The sequence below is a fragment of the Cydia amplana genome, chromosome 1, assembly GCF_948474715.1.
Source record: "Cydia amplana chromosome 1, ilCydAmpl1.1, whole genome shotgun sequence".
NCBI lineage: Eukaryota > Metazoa > Arthropoda > Insecta > Lepidoptera > Tortricidae > Cydia > Cydia amplana.
Genome location: NC_086069.1, coordinates 29280250 through 29303867, shown reverse-complemented (window position 1 = coordinate 29303867; position 23618 = coordinate 29280250). Strand labels below are relative to the sequence as shown.

The window sequence follows — 23618 nt, the reverse complement described above, 5'->3', positions numbered from 1 at the left end:
TGCGCCAGACGGCCTAACAATAAACCAGGACTTGTTACAAAGCTCAACATTTCTCCAACATTCATCAACCCACGCCTAAGTGCGCGTTTTGCTCTTAGCAAGTAACTTGCCTACAGCTTTACAAGAAATAATTCAAATTAAGTACTGCTTCCTTGAGCACAAACGTAATTGTCAGAGCCCTTTCACACGGTCCGAAGTAGCGATTAATTCTAAGCGGCGAGGAAGCGTAAGGGCGCGTAGACCGGGAGGCGACGGGGGATTCCCTACGTTATCAACAGACAAAAGAAGCTAACATTTAATTAAATTCCTGCCTTTGAAGCAAGCAGTCGAATCTGCAGCCGTTTAATAGCTACAGTTCACCCTTACACATTACTTAATAATCTAACGTGAAAAATCGCTTGACAGCTTTTAAAACATTGATGGTTTAAAATAGGCCGTTAGCTCCAAGTAAGTTTAGAAATGTTGAAATAGTCTCTGTTTTATATTTTTTACCGATTTTTGGCTAAATAGTGTAAAACTTTCCCGTAGGCAAAACCCCGGGATATGCTGATAAATGATAATCAGAATGATTAGCTACACTAACTCCTTAAATGAGGAGTGTAGGTATTTTCAAAAGGCATTTTTTTTTTCTTAGCGGTACTTCTAGAGAGTAGAGAGAACCTTGCTTAAGAAAACTTAAGGTCAAATTTAGAAACAGAGTTGCAGAAAAAATAACCCTTTTGAAAAGACACTCCCACTCCTCAAATAAACTGGGTTTAGGTCTCAGCCTACAAGGGCGCCGTACCGTGAACGCCGAGTCACGATGAAAACTCAAACTCGCGGCAAGTCACCCCTCATTGAGGCGCGCTCCAAACACCGATGTATTGATATCGATGGTCTATTAAATTTGGGTAAATTCGCAGCCATGCTGTTTATTAGACGTTTGATGTTTTGATTGATGATGGCGAATGCGGATCTGGTATTGTGCAATAAATACAATATAGGTTTCGAGTTTATTTTAACTAACAGAGGAATTCATCGCTTATATTTAAGTTGTGATCGCTAAATCTAAGATATTTTTTTATAAATATTTCCAAGTCAATTGCTAATTAATCTTATTACCTAAAAAAATCTGTCTTTCAGTTTCAGCTACTTTTTTAGAGTATGTAGGCTTCTTAATTAAGTTTCTACTTAATCAAAAAAATCCCGAAAATATCGTGGTGGCAATTTTCTAGTTAAATATTATATTTAAAGGTAAGTATTAAAGTAATCTTGTCTTTTGAAGTAAACCGTGCGCGATAAATTAAAAGAGCCCTATTAAAATATCAAACGTGTTTAACCTTTGTGCGATACCCTTGAGATTTTAAGAAAGTACATGATTGTACAACTATATCACCAATTTCAAGTATAATATTATATAATTAAGTGAACGAGATCGCCTCTCGCTCTACGCGAAAACATGTAGATGGTTAGCAGTCCTCAACTTCTCCAGAAACTTCCTACCTGGCACAGTTAAAATATGGAATGAACAGTCGCTCGCGGCCTATATCATAAAAAAATCGAGAAACTCAGCTATATCAATAATCATGGTTCAGTATCATTTAAACTATTTCCGTTTCCCCAAACCGGCTACAAATTCCTCAAAGCCATACCCATCCAGTAATTCTTGTTAACAGTGTTCAAGTTAATCTCGTCGTTATCCTAATTAATCCTTTCGCTATTAATCATTAATTCAGCGCCAGTTCCCGACTCGGAACAGGTGAGGTGAGTTACAGTGACAAACAGCGAATACGTTAATCGGCCTTGAACTTGCTTGTAATTAATATGGCGTCACAGAGCTTATCATTCAAGGGTTATCAACTTATCATCCACTCATCATCATATAATATATTTGAGTGTAAGACTCTTTTCGGTGTCGGTCCTCTGCCTTATCTACGAAAGCCTGATACGAGACGACGCTGAGTTTTCCTTTACTTGATCCATGTAGATACGCTCTTGGTCTCCCCTTCTTCATCTGTGCTTCAACTCTCGCTTCCATGGTGTTTTTGATTAATTATAGGTACACTATTATATTATGTTAAATTCACCGGGTGGTACTACCCCACTCCGCAATCGTAAGTGGCATGGGACCTTTCCCAATATTTTGCGTGAAAATACGGTAAATATTGAGTTTTTGAATGTCTAAGTGACATTTTACGGTTGTTCCACAGTTGTTGATGGCAGAGTACTAAATTTTCTCTCACTTTACTGAGTAGACCAAAACACGTTGAAAGTATTTTAACATAGGTACGTTTGCGATTGTGTATCAGAGCTAAAGGAGTATATTTCGAAGACATTTTGTTTTAATATAGTCATAGTAGTTTTAATTTTAAAGACATTTTATAAAAGAAGTGTCATCTTCTTCGCGTTGTCCCGGCATTTTGTCACGGCTCATGGGAGCCTGGGGTCCGCCTGGCAACATTTTATAAAAGAAGTGTAAATAAGAAAAATGTTCCTAAAAACTCGTTGTCAATATATTTTAGTCCATCCTTTACTTGTTTACTCAGTAAGACATCTTTTGGACACTAAGTTTTACTTACACCAAATAGCCTAAAAGAAAAAGTGAGTGATGAAACGAGAGTAAAAAATGTATAAAAATGTCCAACACTGTCGCACGGCCGAAGCTATACTTAAAATATAGAATTCATTAAGTCCCGACAGCGTCAAATAAAAATCAGGCGAAGCCAGTTCCAAATAGGGATTTAATAAAGTCGGGTCACGTAAACAGTGATAGAGACCCGGGGGCTTTTTATGCTAATAAATATAGGGGGAAATATTTTCTGCATTTAATTAAAAAAGTTTCGCGAAGTATTACGGGAGGCGGAAGTTTTAGGCTAGACCTTATAGTTTAAGACACAGAACAAGTAATAAGGTTAGAATGGCGATGCGAGCAGGGTACGTGTTGCCGCGGTTTTGAGCATACGCTCGCCTACTACGCGCTCGCGCTGACCCAAAAACGAAGTAAACATGTCTTTTTGCTCCACAATAACGTTTAGATTAAGAAGCCAGACATCAAATCTGTCTAAAAGAGGCGTATCCATTCACCACGGACACAAGGCGCTAGCTAGTTTTTACTACCGTTGCGCGAGTGTAAGTAAATGTGGAGAGGAACGAGCGGCGAGACCGGTTCCGATACTAACTGCGCGCGATAGCCATTCTAACCTCTTTAATATGGTCTGTGGTTTAAGATGTAATATGTTATCTTACCTAAAGCGCGCGGTTGTTTTATGCGGTATACGTAGAAATAAGTTTTTGGCAAAAATTTTATTTTTTGTACAAGCTTTTATCGCTGACTGTACTTTTCTTACGACATACAACTAATACTCATCGAGACAATTTTAAAAACCCGTAACACAATTAGGTTGCGTTGTTTCATCACAGTTCCTATGGCCACCTCCTGTCTCCATCATCAGTACCATATTATTGTATTGTCACCAAAACTATATACAGCTGCCAATTTTCATGACGCTACGATCCTTGGAAGATGGTTAAATTAGTTAGATTCCATTACATAGTTACATACAGGTCGACCTAATAAAAGCTTGTTAAAAATACAATGCGCTTGACGTAGGTGCTTGCCGCAAAAAATAATGCCGTGTTTTAATAGGGACGCAGACGCGGAAAATGCTTTCCGTTGATCGAATGCATCTAACGCTGCGATTTCGCATGCGCAATAGAGTATTTGTCAATTTTTTGTGTCTATGAATGGTATGAGTCGATCAGGTTTGTTTTTAGGATCAAATGTCTGTATGGGACCTATTGTTTAAAAGCAATACAAAAATCACAAGGCACCCGCAATTTACTGACGAAACGCTTCTAAGAAAATGGCAATACATCGTAATGTGTTCTTGCACGTGATCTTAATTTTAAAATACCTGCGAAAATTATAAAATAATGTACTTACTTCAGATTCACATACCAAATTCATAATATATACAAAAACGTTATTATTTATTATAGCAGCAGTAAACATAGCATCAACATTTATATGCAAACAAATCCTATATTACTAGAAACGTAAAGATTTATTTACCCAACAACTTTTTTTCTGTGCGCCAAAAACTTTCTTCATTCTTATTTGTACCCAAAGATCCCGAAGTCTGAATTTCGAATTAATAACGAGATTCTTGGTCCGCTCTGTTTGCCTGCTCGAGTAGTTTGCTCGGGGCGATTTAATCGAGGCCAATATCCCTAATTTTATATTCATAGCTATTTTTATTTATAATCTATAGGCCTTTCTCGTAGTAACTTCAACGATTCGAACCCTGAACTGCGGCATACTTTGACAGCTAGATTATAACCAACCCTAAATTGAAATTAATTAAAAAAAAGCGGCCAAGTGCGAGTCGGACTCGCCCATGAAGGGTTCCGTATTTAGGCGATTTATGACGTATAAAAAAAAAAACTACTTACTAGATCTCGTTCAAACCAATTTTCGGTGGAAGTTTACATGGTAATGTACATCATATATTTTTTTTAGTTTTATCATTCTCTTATTTTAGAAGTTACAGGGGGGGGGACACACATTTTACCACTTTGGAAGTGTCTCTCGCGCAAACTATTCAGTTTAGAAAAAAATGATATTAGAAACCTCAATATCATTTTTTAAGACCTATCCATAGATACCCCACACGTATGGGTTTGATGAAAAAAAAAATTTTTTGAGTTTCAGTTCGAAGTATGGGGAACCCCAAAAATTTATTGTTTTTTTTCTATTTTTGTGTGAAAATCTTAATGCGGTTCACAGAATACATCTACTTACCAAGTTTCAACAGTATAGTTCTTATAGTTTCGGAGAAAAGTGGCTGTGACATACGGACGGACAGACAGACGGACAGACGGACAGACGGACAGACGGACAGACGGACAGACGGACAGACGGACAGACAGACAGACAGACAGACATGACGAATCTATAAGGGTTCCGTTTTTTGCCATTTGGCTACGGAACCCTAAAAATTAGGATTGGTGAAATTATCTCCCGTAGAGAACCCAAAGTTCACCATTCGTTGGTGCCTACTGCGCCCAGGTAAAATATAAAAAATATCATTATTTTCAACAAGAAATAACATATCCATTGAATTCCCCAAAAAAAGTTTCGTTAAAATTGTTTTCAAGTAAAAGAAATATGGCCTACTTCGCCCTCATCTTTTTATGTTAAATCATTTATATTAACATTTAATCCAAGTCCTCATATTGAATAACTGAACGCCCAAGATATAATTCATACCTAGTGTAATTATGATTAACTAAAGGCGAATATAGTATACGTAGATAACGGGCTTGATCATAACACACTCCACGATACGTAGTTATAGTTATACCTGAGTGCAATTAATCGTGGTTATCGCTAATGACGTTTGACCGATGTGCAGCGGCGTCACCGCGCTCCCGGCTGTAGGGTGAAAATTGTTCACCTGTGACTTAATAGGCTAGTTCAATGTACAACTATTAAATTTAAATAAAAAAAAACTTACCCTCATCATAAGAGTTTAAATCATTTTATGCTAAAAATGCCTTTTATCGTTTTGGAAAAGAGCTGATTCTTCAAACGGCTGGTTCGATTTTTATCAAATATAACTAATAACTGCCGCATGGAAACTCTTTTTCACGTAAAAAAACCGCATCGATATCGGTCCATACTATTCCGCGTAATCAAAAGCTACTTAATCTTTCATGTTTAACTCAAATTTTATCAACTTAAAAAACAAACTCTTCTACCACTCCGTCAATGCAATGACTCTCTAAAAAGCGCTTAGTTCAGTTTCCGTTCTCTTTAAAATTTAAACTCATTCACGTTATTTTAAGATTGAAATTAGCATGACAGCTGTAGAAGTTACTCTCTTTTGAAAATAGAACAGAGCCACGGGTCCAAAACTTCGAAGACAACTGTCCAAACAGCGAACGCGAACAACCAAACAGCGACTATCAGCGCCGATAAATCTCCAACTGAGGCGTGTCTTTTCAAAAGTGCTTATTTTTGTATGGTCTCCGTAGAGAAATAAGCCCTTTTGAAAATAACTCAACTGGAGGTGCCTGGAACTCCAATTATATTTGTATAAAACTGCCGTTAAATTTTGTGTCGTTAGCATTTTAAACCGTTTGTAAAGGTTATGTTCGAGTGTTAGAACCCCTAGTGTAAATTTCATTCGATAGCGTAACATGACGTACGCGTTTGCGTTAAGTCTCATTATGTATGGGATTTTGAGTTTCCAAAACGTCTCCCTTGACAAGCTGTTCAAAATCGCATACAAAATGAGATTTAAAGGGGCCCACTGATTAACAGTCCGCCGGACGGTATCGGCGGTTCTTCGGAACTGTCAACTTTTTATTCTAACTAACAGGCCGATACCGTCCGGCGGACTGTTAATCAGTGGGCCCCTTACGCAAACGCGTACGTCACGTCACGCTATCGAATGAAATTTATACTAGGGGTTCTGAATAACGTATAAGTAGTAAAATAGCCGCGTCGTGAAATGCTCACTAAATACGAAATATTGAAACTTGTCTTTAATTCTAAAAGAAAGCAAATTCGTCGCTATGTATATGTCGGCGGCCGATCGTAAGATCAGGCAGATCGTAATGTTCTTGTGTAATGTTTTGACGATAGTGACATTAAACCAATATATAGGTAGGATTGGTTCGTTAGGTTGCTTTAGATGCCCGAAGGGCAAACTGCCCAGAAATAGGAGCCCCGGACTCAGGGAACGGGTCAAAGATTTTCACGTTTCACGATATGCCTAGGAATTTCACGATATGCCTGATCTTACGATCGGCCGCCGACATATATAAGGGGTCATTAGTTCTAAAGACAAAAAATGTTTGACCTAGTTTTAAAGATATTAACCATTTGTCTGTCAGCGTCCTAATTTCTTTTTAGCGAATTCCATCTTAATTATTTAAGTACAGATGCAATTATCATATCGCATAAAAATGACATTACGAAGTCGTCACGGAGTTGTAAAAACAAGCCCAAGTAATATTCCGTAAAAAAATCGGCAAGTTTGATCACGTAGCTCACTAATTCGTGCCCCTGGGCGCGGGCAGAATCATGTCCGGAATTCACTGTATTATTCGGTCAGTATAATTCTTGGCTGGTTCTCTTCCCCTAATGAGAGAGTCGAGTGTTCGTGGGGACCAGGGCGCCTGGACAAGATGATAATCATTGATAGAAAATGCCAATCTAAACTTAAATAGGTAATGTATGGAAACAGTCACGTAACTTTTCGCATCATCTGTCATCCCGATACGTTTTTTTCTTTTGTTGACTTTTAAAATAATTTATAAGATACTCCGTTCTTAAAAATGTTTAGTCTATTGTATGTAAAGTATTTTCGAATCTTTATTGAGCTTAACTAAAAAGAACTTAAATCCTACTAATCAATTTCTATATATGAGAATGTATATTCCTATTTCCGCAAATCGAAATTCAAAGATCGCCTATCTCCATCGACATGATTCTAGCTATATTAGAAAGACAGAGATAGATAAACCCCGGCTCGACTTGGTGTTCGACTCGCGTTCGCTCGGCGAGCAGTTACAACAACAACCCACAAGATGAGAGCCTTTTACATATTTATTAAAAGATAAATTAGAGCAGTGGATGCTGATCGCCGTTGATATGCGTGGTGTAATTTATATGTTGGGGTTGTGGAGATAACCTTATTGTTTTCTTTTAGCAGGAATTATTCTTGTACGTTCTCTGTGATACCGCATTTATTTATTAACTTTGTGTGTGACTGTGACGCCCGTCTAGTGGTTTTGGGACACTCTCAGATTCATTATGCGTATTGTTTAAATATTATTTAAAAAAAAGTTTAATGCCATATAGTTGATTTAGATTTTTACAAATTAAACGTTTTTACGAATACAAATTGTTATGAATTCGACCTAATATTATGCATATCTGTATTTTATTAATTGGTATCTCATGTAATTTATTATAAGTAACGTTTTATTATGATTGTTTCAGGTAAGAAAGTGGTCACAATAGCAGTTGAGGATCAAGTCATATATTACGTATATGCGTGTAAGTAACAAGTCATAGGAAAACTGAAATGTTCTGTTATATCATTAAACAATTTCCAATTTAATAATGTTTGTTAGTATTTTAGAGGGTCGTAATCTAATAGAACCCTATTTACCTATGTCAAAGAACATTTCAAGTCCCATTAACTCTCTATGTATTTAACTACGTTGGATCCCTAATTTTAACAACGGGCCCATTTTCGTCGACTCACGCTTTTTGCCACAATGACAATTGTAACATGTTACTCGTTACATTTCCGCCAGTCATCCCTCTGACAGTATAAATTAAACATGTGTTTTGTTCCAAATTTGAATTCAAAACAAACGCAGTCCATTAATTCCTTGTAATAAATGTACAAAAAACAGCACAAAGCGAGCGTCTGTGTTTTATGAAAAAAAAATGATTTAAAAAAATATGGCCGAGCGCGCAGCACGCTTGGCGTGGCAAGCGAGCGCGCGTAACATTTTAATGTCCCCCAGTTTCCTAGCCGAATATTCTCATTGCTGGAGCCTCTAACTCTCTTCCAACCAATTTAACTAACCTGGACCTTCATAATAACTACACCAAGTCAAAGATCATGCTAAAACTAAGCGATAGACTCGCATTTCCTCTGAGAATAGCAGCTGGATCCACTCGCTGTTCACGCCCCGATTCTCACCTATGCCGACTGCCGCCGACTCCTTTCATACAGCCCGCGAATACCCCGCTTTATCTAAAGCCATCCGTCGGATGTGTATTGTCGGGCCGCCGTTAATGTATTGGTGTTTAAATTTAAATCAAGTTTCAGGATATTAAATTTTGAAGATATTTTGTTTAGGCAAACTTTCGACGGGATTATCTCGAACGGAGTTTGTATACAAATGAACGGGGGTAAACAACGCGCCGGTGGAAATTGAAATATGGAAGCGAAGTTGCGTAGAAGTCTGGCCGAAGTTCTAAAAACGGCTAATAAAGTTTATACCTTAGTGGGGAGTCTTGTTCAGTAGCTTAGATTTACCGTTATTTAATATGCTTATTTTAGGTTTTTATAATAACTAGGCCACAAAAATAAATACAATGCAGTTCGATGTTTTTTTTTATATACGGGTAGGTATATGTAAAAAATTGGCAAGCCACGTACGGAGAGCTCTCTAAGTATAGTCTCTAGGACCGCTCTTCGTAAAACACATTAAACCCATTTCGTCTAAACCAGTATATTGGATTTCTAAAAATGTATTCTCAATAAAAAATGTTATTTGTAAATCAGGCGGCTTATTTGAAATTTTGAAATTAAGCTCATTTTGCCATTTTGCCAATTCAGCTCGCATCAATATGTGCGAGCAAGATGCAGAGCTATTCACGTCAAAATAAGATTGATTTTTAAAGTGCAATCATTCGTGGCCGAAATCTATAAGAAACTGCTATTCTTACCTTATTTTGCGGGAGATTAAGTTTTGTGCTAGTTATACTACCACCTACCAACCAGACATTTTTAACTTGGTGTCCCTGCTTACACTTTGTAGCAATACGTCTCATAACGCACTAGTAACGAATTTCAGCACCAAGTTATTTAAAGTTAAACAGTCGAATACAACATGTTTTGCAAATACACAAGCTCTGTGCAACGTCTCCGCGAGTTAATTCGATTCTACCGGAGCGCATAGACTAGGAATCCTCTAGACGGAGTTTAGAGCAATTATTTCATGAAACCGATGCTGCCAAAAATACTGGGGTGCGGGGGACGAGGTGAGTGAGTCCCGTGCCGTGATTGGTCCGTTCAAAGACACGGACGTCACACAAAGAAATTTTGACTCGAGATTGGAGTAAAACTACCGTATATTTGTAGCAGAGGGGGTAGCGCTACTATGCTCAGTCTAGAGGATGTCTTGTCTGTGCCGGAGCGTAACAATCGGAGCGAGAATTCGTTCGCGAGCACTGACAGCGAACAATTGCTAGTGGTGTAACTGGAATGCTTGAGGCACTCATCCACTACGAGTAGACATTAGCCAAAATAATGCTCATAGCACTACTTTTCCTGTCAAGGATGCTGGTGATAACTAGTGAATTTATAAAAAAATACCCATTGACACTGGTAGTTTGTATTTGTCTTCAGACGTTAAGCTAAAGGCTTCAAATTGATTACGTGAATAATAGCATAAAATATTAGAAGCAAAATTTACCACGTTATTGTTTGATAATAAGGGCAATAGCATATTGCTTTCTATGTTATGACATTAACGCATATTTCACAGACAAGAATAAATTAATTACCCATATTACAGGGTCGCATTTTATAACATCAAAACAACAGAGTAAAATATTTTTTTCCATTCTGTACATTCTCACGCAATAATAAATATTTCTTATTGAATTTATAGACATTTTCATAAAAGAAGTTGAATATTATCTCGTAAACTTTGAGCGAGTTTTATATTGTGGCTCAACAACCCATCGTTTCAGGCAATATACCGGTAAATAGGGACCGTTCGAAAACCGAACCGAGCGTGAGGCTCACAACAGTTTATTACTTACGCACGCTAATAACAAGTGACAACCTCCCGTACCTTTACCTCAATCACATCCCAAGCCATTACCAACCTTACGGTACAGCAATATGAGCCAAAATACAAGTGGTGACAACCAGTTTGATGACAGCGGGGACAGTAATTATGAAAAGTGAGCGAGGGTCGTCCACCCCCGCGGTCAAAGATGAAGCTTGGCAAAAAATACGTAATATGGTGTTGCCATCCTAAACGTTATCCGGCCTGATAATCACTCCTGAGCCTCTTAATATTTTAATGAAGTGTTTCATGGCGGATTATTATGTTTTTATTAAAGGCGGCCTGATGAAAAATCGCAGTCTCTTTTCATAAGATAAGGAGTGCTGGAGTTGAAAAAGAAAAACAATCGCGGGTCGTTACGGAAGCAACAAAGGGAGTAACAACAATAAAACGGCAACTCAATCTTGTCCCGCGCAGCCGAAGTTAAACGATCTACGGCCGTTTCGGAACATCCGTTGCGAAATTTCAATACTGGCCATTAACATAAAAAGGAAACAATAACCGTTTAAAAATTCGAATCGGCTGCCTTTTTTTATTGGTGAAAAATCGCAATTTGTGAGCTCGGAACGTACGAGATTTAAATTTGAATTTCCGCGGCGCTGTGGGGCGCGTCGGGCTCGGGGCTCTGGGGGCGTAATTAGGACCTTAATGAGAACAAGTATACGTCTCCGCTGTAAGGGCGGCGTTTTGTACCGTTTTATTATGCGACGACTGTTTGTCAGCCTTGTAGCTTTTTTGACGTTTTTCACTAAACTTTAATAAAAGTCTCTTGCGCTGTGCTTTTCACATAATTTTCAGGTTCAGTTTTTTAGCTTTGAACATGTGTTTAGACGCTTTTTTCGTGCTGTTTTCGTACAATATTTATTTAAAAAAGCACGTCTAGATTTTATATAGAGTGCAATAATCAAAACGGTTTCGTTAAGGTTCTTTATGTTTTTAATAACGTCACGATGCAAGGGAATTTATAAAAAAGCGTAGTGGCTCCTTGAAAAATGGCTGTTTTCAGGCACGCACAATATTAAGGCTCTATTTCACCGAGGGTCGTCATATCAGATTGGTGTGCCTACTTAAGTATTCTTTTATCATTTTTACGCTACTTAATAATATCTGTAAATAAAGGAATTGCTAGATTTATGTCTAAATAACCAACACCTGTGAACCAACGGGAGCTTTTACACTAGATATTATATAGTGAAAAGCAAAAAATCATTTAGAAGTTAGCATTTTATAAACCTACTACAAGTGTGATTGGCCTTTTATAACAAGTATAATTACATAAAATATGTAGATTTTGATACGTACATACACACTTCCTGTAAATTTTAATTTTAATTTAGTGTGATGGTGCTATTAGCAATCAAACTAAATTTCGTAATACGACATAGTGGAACAATTTTTCTTTTTTAACATCATATGCAATTTAATTTTGTATACACCTAATGATCGACGAATATAGAATTTGTATTGCGTAATAATGCGTGTATGGTAAATTACTTACTTGACCTTAATCTGTCTTCACTCTCTTGTCTGTGTATGATTAGATCGTGACTGAATTTTCAGTCACATTTTCATTTTGAACCCATTATTTTTGACCAGCATATGAAATATATGAAATTACACATATGAAATTAATTATGAAGTTAATAATACGTCCTTTTATTTTTTACAGATCAGAAACTCTGATTTCAAAATTTATAAATCATTATTTATTGTAATTAATTTTATGAAGTAAAATTAATTATTTTTCGATTCCGACTGTACGGACTGCTAATTGTAAACCAAATTAATTTACCGATATTTACCGGTATTCAATTTCCCACTCAACATCGCGTTAACGTCGGATGTTACCGTTGGAATCGGTAATAAAACTGTATATACCGGTTATTACGTGAATTAGCAGATGTGTTTTGTACAACTTTTCCGAAACAATGTATAAGAAATGTATTGGTACCTAATATTATTGTTCGTTAAGCATTTTAATACAATTGTTTACAAAATGTCTTTCAAACATATTATATACACCAGTTTTCATTTCAGTTTTCATCCTCCTCCCAGAGGTGGATAAAAAAAAACGGGCCAATTCGTACGTGCACTTGACTTGTCCGTATATGTATTGGTGCAAGCGACACGCCCGCGCGAATGACAGCTAACTGATATGATTCAAATATCGGTTTGATATCAGGTGCAAATCTAGCAATTTATCAATAATTTAACCGTGAAAAGTCAACAGAGTTCCATTCATTCACACTACAACATTCTTAGTTCACGTTCACTAAGCTCAGTTTGTCATTTAAAATAACGACGTATTACCCCCGATATAACGACACTGTTCCGTATAAAATAAGCACGCAATATTTGTTTATGTCGATGCCGGTCACCCAAGTCTGCGAATAAGGTTTTATATGCCATTATTGTAGCTGAACTGCCTGACTTGGCCGTAACAGTGATTTTGTAAGGGATAACGGTGTTGTTTACCTTTAAAAAAGTCCTATGTAACAAACATTTTCTAATAATTTGCGACTTTTTTGTATTACGAGGGCAAAATGTTACGATGCGAATGAAAACTGTTACAGTAACTGCGTATTTTCTCGATGCATTTATGTCGTTTCGCTTTTGGAAGGGTAATAAATGTTACTCATGCTATCACCTTGGACGTAGAAGCCCTAATCTTAATAAATGGCATTAGATCATGTTTAGGTTTTAGGAATACTAAGCGCAACTTGCACCATCCACTAACCCGGGGTTAACCGGGTTAAACCGTTAACCCACTATGAAATTGTACTGGTAACCATGGTAACTCCAGGTTTAACCGGTCCGGGTTAGTGAATGGTGCAAGTGGCTCTAAGATAAATATGAATACCGACCTATCTGTCATGTTTCGAAATTGTTCTCGTCTCGTAGGTATATTGTCTTTATTTACATTTTATTCTTATGTTTTAATACATATCTGTTTGTATCAAGATTAATTTTAATGACAGAAGCAAATTACCGTGCAATTGCAGTAGGTAGGTATTGCAAGTGCGGTATTGTGGTAAAAATACTCTAAACTAACATCTAGAATAGGGTATCATCTATCTTGAGCCCTTGGTTGGTGGGGGGTTGGTGGGGGCTTCAACAAATTGTTAAGCAGATTGTGGATTTGGTCATATTAGTCAAAATGAACGCTATAATTGTGCTATTACTAAATCTGATAATTATTTGCACGCATTTCCTTAATCTGACGGTTACAATGTAAAAATTAGGCGTCAAACTTGTGTTCGTCAGATTAAGAAAATGCCTACAAGTAAGTGTTATATTAAGTTATAGAAAAAAACTATAGCATTAACGTGGACAAAAACCACCAAACCCACAAACTGCTTAACGATTTTTTAACCCTCCACCAACCTCCCGAAATTTAAAAAAAATTGTAGACGCTTTCCGGCTCGCTGGAAAAAAAATTTATATAACTTTTTTTCTTCTTATCATCTAATATTTCGATTCCAATAGGTCTGTACGACGCTCGAGTACACATTTAGCATCGTCGGCTCCCCAACTATACAGGGTGGATTTTCTTTTTGGGTCAGTGAGGGCAGCTACCAGATCCCGTGTTGCTACGAGAAAACGGTTTAAGAAGACCTTCCCTCGATTTCAAATTAATGAAGATTGGCTTTTACAGATTTTGGAAAACAACATACAGGGTGCGAGAAAAAGGTCATTTTTGACAAACTTTTTTTTTGATGCCGATCGATCCCATTCCTATTGAGGATCAAAAGCTTGTATGGAACCACTCCACTCCAGAATCGCGAAAATGTCAAATTTGACAGGTTAGATCTTAAACATATCGTTATCGTATCTTGGTGATGTCTAAAAGATATCTAATAGATGACGGGTGCTGTTTGTGGAGACGGGTCTGTTTAAGCTAACACGAATATATTTAGTAACTTTATTTTTTAATTTAATTGCAGTGAGACGCCTCATCCGGTTCTCGTATGTTTTTTTTTTTCTTTTCTCGTAATGTGTTAATCATACAGGATTCTGAATCTTGGAGACCCTATACATCTCTAAGGATAATATGATAAACTATGTTATTTTTTAGTTCTGACACTTAGAGACATTTACACCTCTAAATAAGTTTAAATTTTTTTTTTCCATGTATCTGTTTTGTTTTTATTTTAAAATTATTATTATAGTTTTTTTATGTAATTCGACATTAAGAGACCTTATACATCTCTAAGTAATTGTATTACGTTAGTTTGATTTGGTAGTTGTAGTTGTATTTAATAATTGTTGATGTATTATTATTATTATTTTGCTTGTATGTAAATTCAATGTTGACGTGTAAAAGTGCCCTTGTGGCCTATTTGCTGAATAAATGTTGAAGTTTGAAGTTTGACTATTTCAAAATCCGAATCGGGCCCATATACGCTCATTTCTTATCTGCAATGCAACTGTCAGATCTTTCTAATTTTTGATACAAGATTATTATAAAAGTACATTATCAAAGTTAAACGAAGTACTTTTAGTATCCAAATTAACTTTATAATGAGTAGGTATAAAATTGTCTAAAACGTAATAAAATCAAACAATTTATCCCAAGACCCAATCTTCGTTCCAATCTTCAGATCAAGAGTAAACACTTCGGAAGAATTTTTGAGTAATTACAAGACTCCTTGTGATCGCTCACTCGTTCATCCGTTCGTTCATTCATTCGTTCATTCATTTCGGTCTTTTTGTGAACTTTTCCCAATTACCAGCGCTCGGATAACATTCAAACTTGGAAGACACTTTCGTTGGAAAACTAAAAGTGACGCGTCCAAATATTAATTATTTTCCTTTGCCTGGCACCTCTTTTGTATTTTTTTTGTCAAACCGTGGCTCGTACCAATGAGTTTATGGAAAATTATTGTTGTGGTTAACATCGAAATTTCGTTATCTACCCTACCTTTCTATCGCTAAAAATGTGCAAAATTTCGATTTATTTTCAACGTAAGCCCTCAGATTTTCGTTGGAAAATTAAAAAAAAAACCTTTTTTATTGACTTCAATACTTATGTGATGATCAGGTACGTGTTGGTATGGAAAGGGTTGCATTTAAAGAAAGATCTTGACACTGCTTAAAATTAAAATGTATACATTAAAAACATCCGAGGGAACACAAAGATTACAAAGGGATTACAAAGTAATTACAAATACATATCTATCCCAGATTATCTCATCATTAGAGTATCATTACATAGCTATATAAACATATTTTAACCTTTGGTATGCTTTAGCTTTGCTTAAAGGTTAAAGAAATATACATTTCTCCCCTGACGACCGACGTCACTCCTGTCACTCAATAAAATAACTTTACCTCTAAATGACTCGTATCCAAATCCATTTATTAAAGTGTTCATTAAAAGTCTAAAATGGAATTTATGCGCCATCAAACCGCACCGATCGACCCACAATACCCGGAGTGCTTTTCCACTAATGACTCGTTCATACATACATACAAATACGTAACATACATACATACAAACGGGTCGCGTGTTATGAAATTAAACAGGGCTGGATATGGCATTGTTGGTGATCGCTTCGGTGTCGTTTTAATGGTTGCGATTTGTGTAATGTGTTTTTTATTGTATAGTTTTTGCATATTGCACGCATGTTGGATTTTAATTATTAAAAAAAAAAAATAGTTGTCAAGCAATGACTACAGCTCAAGCATAACTGGGGCATGGTAGTTATAGTACAAAACTTTTTTGGAAAAATTACGTTTCCAATATTCAAAACTTTTCATATTTTGTCTTAGTATAGTCAGTAATACTATTTACATTTGCATACAAATTTCTATGCAGGTACGTCCTTTCTCTGCATCTTGCATTCTCTGCAGCTGACTATACAGTCACCATCAGATATATCGGAGCGGCCAAGGTGTTCACAATATCTGAACACGCACTCTAACGCCCTGACAATAGAGGCGTGTTCAGATATTTGTGAGCGCCTTAGCCGGTCGGATGTATCTGATGGCGACTGTACCTACATACCAAAGTAGTTTACAATGTCTATTAACCAAGCTTTCCCCTAATGTAAAACGCTCACACGAATTACCATCCCCATATATAGCTTTTTGGCTTTGCCTTGTCAATCCGTCGTTCACAATATGAAATACCTGTGCAAATGAAAATGTCCGACGCGACGACAGATCAGACGGCGTGCAGTAACCACATAACCTCAATTCCGAACAATTCCCGCGGCGCCATCCAGTTGCAGCTATGGCGGGGCGTTATCAGCACCTAGAGGATTTTCGCCTCGGGGAATCTAATTTATCTATAATTTCGAGATTTAAGATCAGTAGCAAAGGGTTTCATTTCGTACGCAATCTTTTACACGTACCTATAATTAAGTAAAAATTAGACGATTTTTGGGCTATTTTTGTTATTTTTGTCTGTGACTGTAATATATTTAAGGTTTTTGTTATGGAAGGTAGAGGTAAGGAATACAATCTTTATGTATCAAAAAGTGTCCATCAAAAAATCTTAAATAGGTGGCGCCACAATACCTAGAATATCTAATGAAAAATTTCAATCCGTCAATAAAGCCAACGTTCTTAGCTACTCTACAAATCCTCTTTATTGCACAACCTCAATAAAACATTTACTGAGAGACACACATAATACATGAAGACAGAGGTAACAACAGGCGGTCTTATCGCTAAAGAGCGATTTCTTCCAGACAACCTTATGATAGTACAATATAATGATATTATATTAGGAGAGAGTTACAATTAAAAAAATACTATTTACATAACTACCATAAGTATATAACTTGGTTGATGATTTTATAGGTAACCCCTCGTTTGACCTCAATGCACCCTGCACCAGCAAACGAGGCAACAGCTCTATAACCGATAGCAATGACATCAATGGTAATCCATTAGTGAGGACTTTTACACAATGGCCCCTGATGTGCGCCCGAAAACTGGGCTTTTGTTTGTAAGTATCGGTATTATTGGATACGTGGGTTATGTCGTTTCACTCGCCGGCGTATTGTTTAGGTTAAGCATTGTTTATATTTTTTAAATTTGATAATACTTAGTGCTTTTTGTTTTGATTTTTGTAACAATGGTTTGATAGACTTTTCATCATTCAAAACAGAAGTTAAGTATGTATGTAAAAAGATTGGAGTAAAAAAAGAGAACGCAAAAGAAATTGTTTAAAGTTAAGATAAATATTACACTAAAAAAAGAGTACACTTAAGAAAGTACTGATTAACATAAATTAAATGTTACAACTAACATGTAAGCACTACCTAAAACAAATACAATAAATATAAGGCTAAACTTAGTTAAGATAATCTCTAAATATAGAGATTGTAACTGAGTGTAACTGTACCTCTGAAATGTATATATAATAAACAGTTTTTTTTTCTAGTTTAGTTTTTTACAACACGCATGTCATAGCTTTTTTTTCAGACTTATACCTAATATTAAAATCAGTTATTTAATGAAGAAGATTTACGTCCCAATAAACGTAAATTTTCAAGTTGTTAATGGCACTTTCAGTACGAGTAAAATTGCCTCGAAAGACTCTTAAAGGTATCACGAACTTTTTACTCACATGATATTATAGAAACTTTATATTTACAATAAGTTCACGATGAAACTTGTTAAGAATCTAATTTACCTAGTTTTATCTTTATGATAAAATATACTACCCAAATGTGCTTAAAACTTGTCTTATTAAAATCACTTCTATTATATTTCGAAAGCAGTTTCATTTTGTATATAGTCATATCGTCTACTTTTTACTTTGATTCGGAATTTTGTAGGTACAGTAATAAAATAAACAGAAAATAGGATTTCTCCCACACGTGACAGAATATCACATAAAGCGCCTATGTTTGGTAATGACGCGTCACGGCCAAACGTCTTCCCCTTACCGGCTCCCTCATTCAGAATCAGAAAACCAAATCCAACGTCACATCAATTCAATGTGAATATCTCTTGCTTGCTCATAATATATGGTGAGGCTGTAGAGGCAAGCGAGCGAATATAATATAACACATACTTCTTCGATATGGTTTTGCTAAAATATACATTCGAGAATGTGGCCTGTCGAATCGCGCCGGCGCCAAATAATACGAACTTTTTACATCAAAACTTTATTCTTCTGATTCGTACGTGGGCCGTACTATATTTCCCCTGATTACTGTATCTCGGAGGTACTTTTTGTGTATTTTTTCTCCAAGTTTGTTAATGTCAGGTAAGCATTTAAGTTGGTGCTGCTGCTGAAGTTGATAATGATGTGCAGTGCATTAAGGTTTTTGTGGGGTCTTCTTACTTTTCAAATGAAGTTTGTTGTTTTAGAAGATTGTTATTAATGTGTGAAGGCTGGAGTTCTTTTTAGATGCTTCTACTTACTTAGCCTTGTTACTAAGAAGAACAAATTAAGTGTTTTTTCAGTGTTTTTATCTTATTTCATAGAATAGATTACACAGTATTACAGTGAGACACGAGACACTATGGCTCTGTAAAAAATGCTAGAAATATTTTTGCCAATTTTATCTGTCATAGCTTTTTGCAAAGAAAGGGTCTGGCGGAATCCTATAGTGAAACTGCCCCTGGCTGAAATGTATATCTTTCTTAGGTGCGTTTATTTGTCTTATTATAAGATACCGTTTTACCAAATTTCAAGCCTAAAATCCTAAAATAAAAACGTTTTTATTTAGCTAAACCAAGGGGATTTTAGGCTTGAAATTTGGTAAAACGGTATCTTATAATAAGACAAATAAACGCACCTAAGAAAGGTTTACATTTCAGCCAGGGGCAGTTTCACTATAGGATTCCGGCCAGACCCTTTTGTAGAAAAAACAAGGTGTCAATATTTACTTACCTACAAACTGTGTAAGCAAATAATTCGATAAGTGAGCAGAAGTAACACTACAGAGACAACATTTTCGACGAATTGTTGATGTTGACTTACCTAGTTTGAACGATCCATTAATATTTGAATAGACCGTATTGATAAAGGCTTTCGATATATTTCTATTTATTTTTCCGCTGTATGAACAGTAAATTCACAATGGTAAAGGATCAATGGTTTGGTATGATTTTCAATCAGTAGTTACCTACTTATTTTCGCCAGCATAGGTTTTATTCCATGAATAGTGTCATATACTTGTTTGTTTAGAACTATATGGCCTGGATGCTTTTGCAATTTCCTTGTGAGTTTTGACAGTTATTAATACATAGTGTTTCTATAAAGAAAGGTTGCCAGAACTCATAAGGACGCACTGTATAACTGCTTTAGTATTTTTACTTTTAAAATATCTACACGGAGTTGGTAATACACTCGTCACACCTCTAAAGATTCAAGGGTCTATAAGTTACCAGGACCGCATATTATCAGAGGGGCCGTACGCTTTTTTGCCATTTTCATCATCATTATACATTTGAGAGTAAAACTCTTGTCGGTGGAGCGATTTCCATTATCGGTCCTCTGCCTTCTCCTTGACAGCCTAATACGACAAAACGTTGAGTTTGCCACCTTAACTGTGTAAACATGTTTCTCTCTTTTTTAGTTAAATGTATGATTGAACTCTTGAGTAATGACGGTGCTCACGCCCAAATAACTTCATTCACAAGTCCCCACGGCTCCAAGTCTTCATTTACCCAAGTGTAAACGCCGCTTTAAATGTTTCGCTAAACACTACAGTTGATCTCATCGCTCCCTTTAATGAGTACAAAACGGGGCGCAGTGTTTACTGAAGGGCACGGTGTTTGTGCGCTCTGAATGGTACACGATGTATGCTCATTGTTTTAAGCTTACAACTAGACGTCTGAGGGTAAATGGAAGCCTGTCTCAGTAAGACTATTGTGTTGGTGTCGATGCGAATTAATAGTGTCGGAGCTTAATGTGTTACTGTCATTTATTTTTACAGCATAGCAGCGCTGTTTATGATTTTGGTTGCACGTTAATTATCGAGACATCACAGCGATTTGTGTAATGTTGGTTAGTACAGTATCCATTTATTACCTAATGTGTACATAGAATCGAACTTACCTGGCCGCGTAGCCAACCTGCCAATCGCTAACGCTCCGTTGCGATCGAAACGCAACTGGAATAGTGATAGAGCGACACAAAGCGTTTCGTTATCGAAGCGATAGTGATTGTCACCTTGGCTATGCCGGCTGGTTGTAAATTTTGTGTTACCAACGATATCATCGTATATCATAATATTTTCATACCACATCGGTGGTAAACAAGCATTCTGCTCCCATGACACTAAACTGTAACCATAGCCTATGTACGCTTCCAACTCCAGGAGTGTCACAAGCGCGTTGCCAACCCTAATGTATTAAATAGGACCGGAAACTACCCCATCAACGATTGAACGTTCAACGGGTAATATTTATATGATATGTAGATATACTGAATAGATGATAATTATTGTTGTCATCTCTATTGCTAAAGACCTAAGTTTAAAGATGGCATGCACTGGGACAGTGAAGAATACTCAGACGCCTACCTTATTTGAACATGACCGTCCGCCATAACCGCCCATATTAGCTAATAAAAACCATAACTAAGACTAAAACAAGCAGCCCTTAAGTAACCCATAATCACAGCGTGCTATCCCATTCCCCCACTCTCTTAATACAGATTTACCATTCGGTTTTATGTTACGTACCTTTTTGGTTTTACTGGGGGCACTTTCCTTTTACGAGGTTAATACGGAGCTGGAACTAGGTGCGTGGTGTCTATTATTTCTAACGGGGCCTTTTTAATAAAGTGCCAAGTGTTGGGTAATGTTGCGATATTCTTGGGGGGTTAATTTTACACTTGTTAAGTTATACTAAATACCAAACAAGTTTTCACAGGTTTTTCGATGTTTTGAGGTCAAGATGGTGAATTTAAAACTGAGTTTTTTTACTTAATAGCAAGTGTCATAATTTAACGCGAGTGACTATAATTCTTAAGTAGGTTACCTCAATTTTTTTCTGTTTTTTAGGGTTTCGTACCTCAAAAGTAAAAAACGGAACCCTTATAGTGCTTATAGGATTACTCCGAAACTATTAGGTCTAACATTTTGAAAAAAAAATACACAAAATAGTTCTTTACCTATAGATGACAGGAAAACCTATTAGAAATGTGCAGTCAAGCGGTAGTTAGTTAATGTACCGAACCCTTAGAACGCGAGTCCGATTTGCACTTTGCCGGTTTTTTTGACGTATTGAAAATTAACATCTTCACTTCTTCTAATCTCTAACATAATCATCTATCAGCAAAAGCTCTGGAACCCAAAACATCTTTCCACATCTCATCGCATTGTTGAAGGTATTATCCTGCCCCTCAGCCGCGAGCTCATAAGCTAAACTTCAAGTCTTCAAATTTTCATCTAGTACCTCAAAGCAATTTCTTCTCAAAAGACCTAAGAAATCACTACACGACACTAAACCTGCCATCTCATCCACAACAAGCTTCACAAGTTAACAACGTCGTATTCAAGTTTAAAGCCTTAAAGAATCAATGGGTCTCGTTGGTATGCAGCCCGCGGGCCCACGGGTTTCTATTACCCCAGGTATTCGCTGTAAATCAGGCCTTATTTATCTGTGAGGCGAAATTGGCCTTTTTAACAGTAAAAAAACCGGTTAGACAGTTATGGGTGAGCGTGGATCGTGGGTTGTGGTGCGGAAGGTTTCATCCTCGGTAATCTGTTCTTATATTAAAAACGGTTTCATAACCGCTCAGATTTTTCCTCTATGGACACTCAGGAGTCAAAATGACAATCGTCAATAGAAAACGCCAATCGATACAAAAATAATGAATGGTAATAGTCACGTGACTGTTCGTAGCATTTATCATCATTCATCGTGATACTTTTTTTTGTTACGCGTTTATCAATGTACGATTGGCTTGGCTAGCCCTAGGAGTGGAGAGCGAAAGTTGCTGTCACGACAATTTTTCAAATGAAACGATTGGCCTCTGCTTTGAAAAATTATAAAGAATGTATTCGCCTCTTTCGTCTGAATTCCTTGATTCTTTTTGTCACGGGTCTTTTCAATTTAAAATACGTAAAATTACGAATAAATGAATAAAACTGGAGTAATATACTCCATCGTAAAACCAAATTTGTTAAAAGTAGACATATCTTAAAGAACACTTAATAATTGACAAGGACTTCTAGCTTTTAACACGTGCTGAGGCTCGCGAATCGATTCGGTTTTAAAGACAAAGTGAGGAAGCTGGGGAACAACGACACGGTTGTAAAAAGTCGAGTTTTATAAAGATAAAGTTGTCGTTTGAGACGTTTTGGGTTGGACGGGGGAACAATGCTCTGGCAACATTCGGCACGTTCGCGACACATGTCAGCCGGCTCAGATTCTATCGGACGGCTTAATAAAATGACACTCTTAAAAGAAATCGCCGAGTTGCGAGTGGCAGCGGGATGTGGAATCGAATAAAATAAATTCGTGGTCCGATTTCTGTATAGGAGACTCTGAAAGTGGTTTGGCTTTTGATAAATGTAATAGTGAGCCAAGAGTTTCTGTTTAGGTCGACATTTTATAACATCTACCGGTCTTGGAAACCTGAGTAAGAAGACAGAAATACTTTTCGTTATTGGGTTCCATTATTACCAAAATACGATAATGATGATATTGAAGGTTATGATATTAAAAGTTACATCGCACACATACATACTTCATTGTAGAATATTATTATAAGGCTACATTGTTTACTTGCCTAACAATGAGCCTCCTAATTTTTAGACCTCTATTAAAATCGGGTTTGTAAAAATAATTTGTTAAATATCCTTTTTCTTACCTAAACGTTTACCAAGTTCTTATATAAACCTATTTCAAATGTAACATCAGAGATATGCAAATCTTATGAATTTAGATTGATGAATTATGAATTTAGATATATATGCTAGACCCTATAAAAACCTGTACACTCCTATTTTGAATAACCTCATACCGTAATCCCGCGAGAAAACCTCGGCTTTACGCGCAGAATTTTTCTTAAACAGCACATCACTATCGACCAATTTCTTACATCTTATCAATAT

The 23618-nt window shown here is 36.6% G+C and overlaps 1 protein-coding gene across 11 annotated transcripts in view; it reads left to right on the top strand.

The window, feature by feature from the left end:
* Positions 1–23618, top strand: part of LOC134652179 (CUGBP Elav-like family member 4) — an 849854-nt gene that overhangs the window by 699910 nt on the left and 126326 nt on the right. The window lies entirely within an intron of this gene.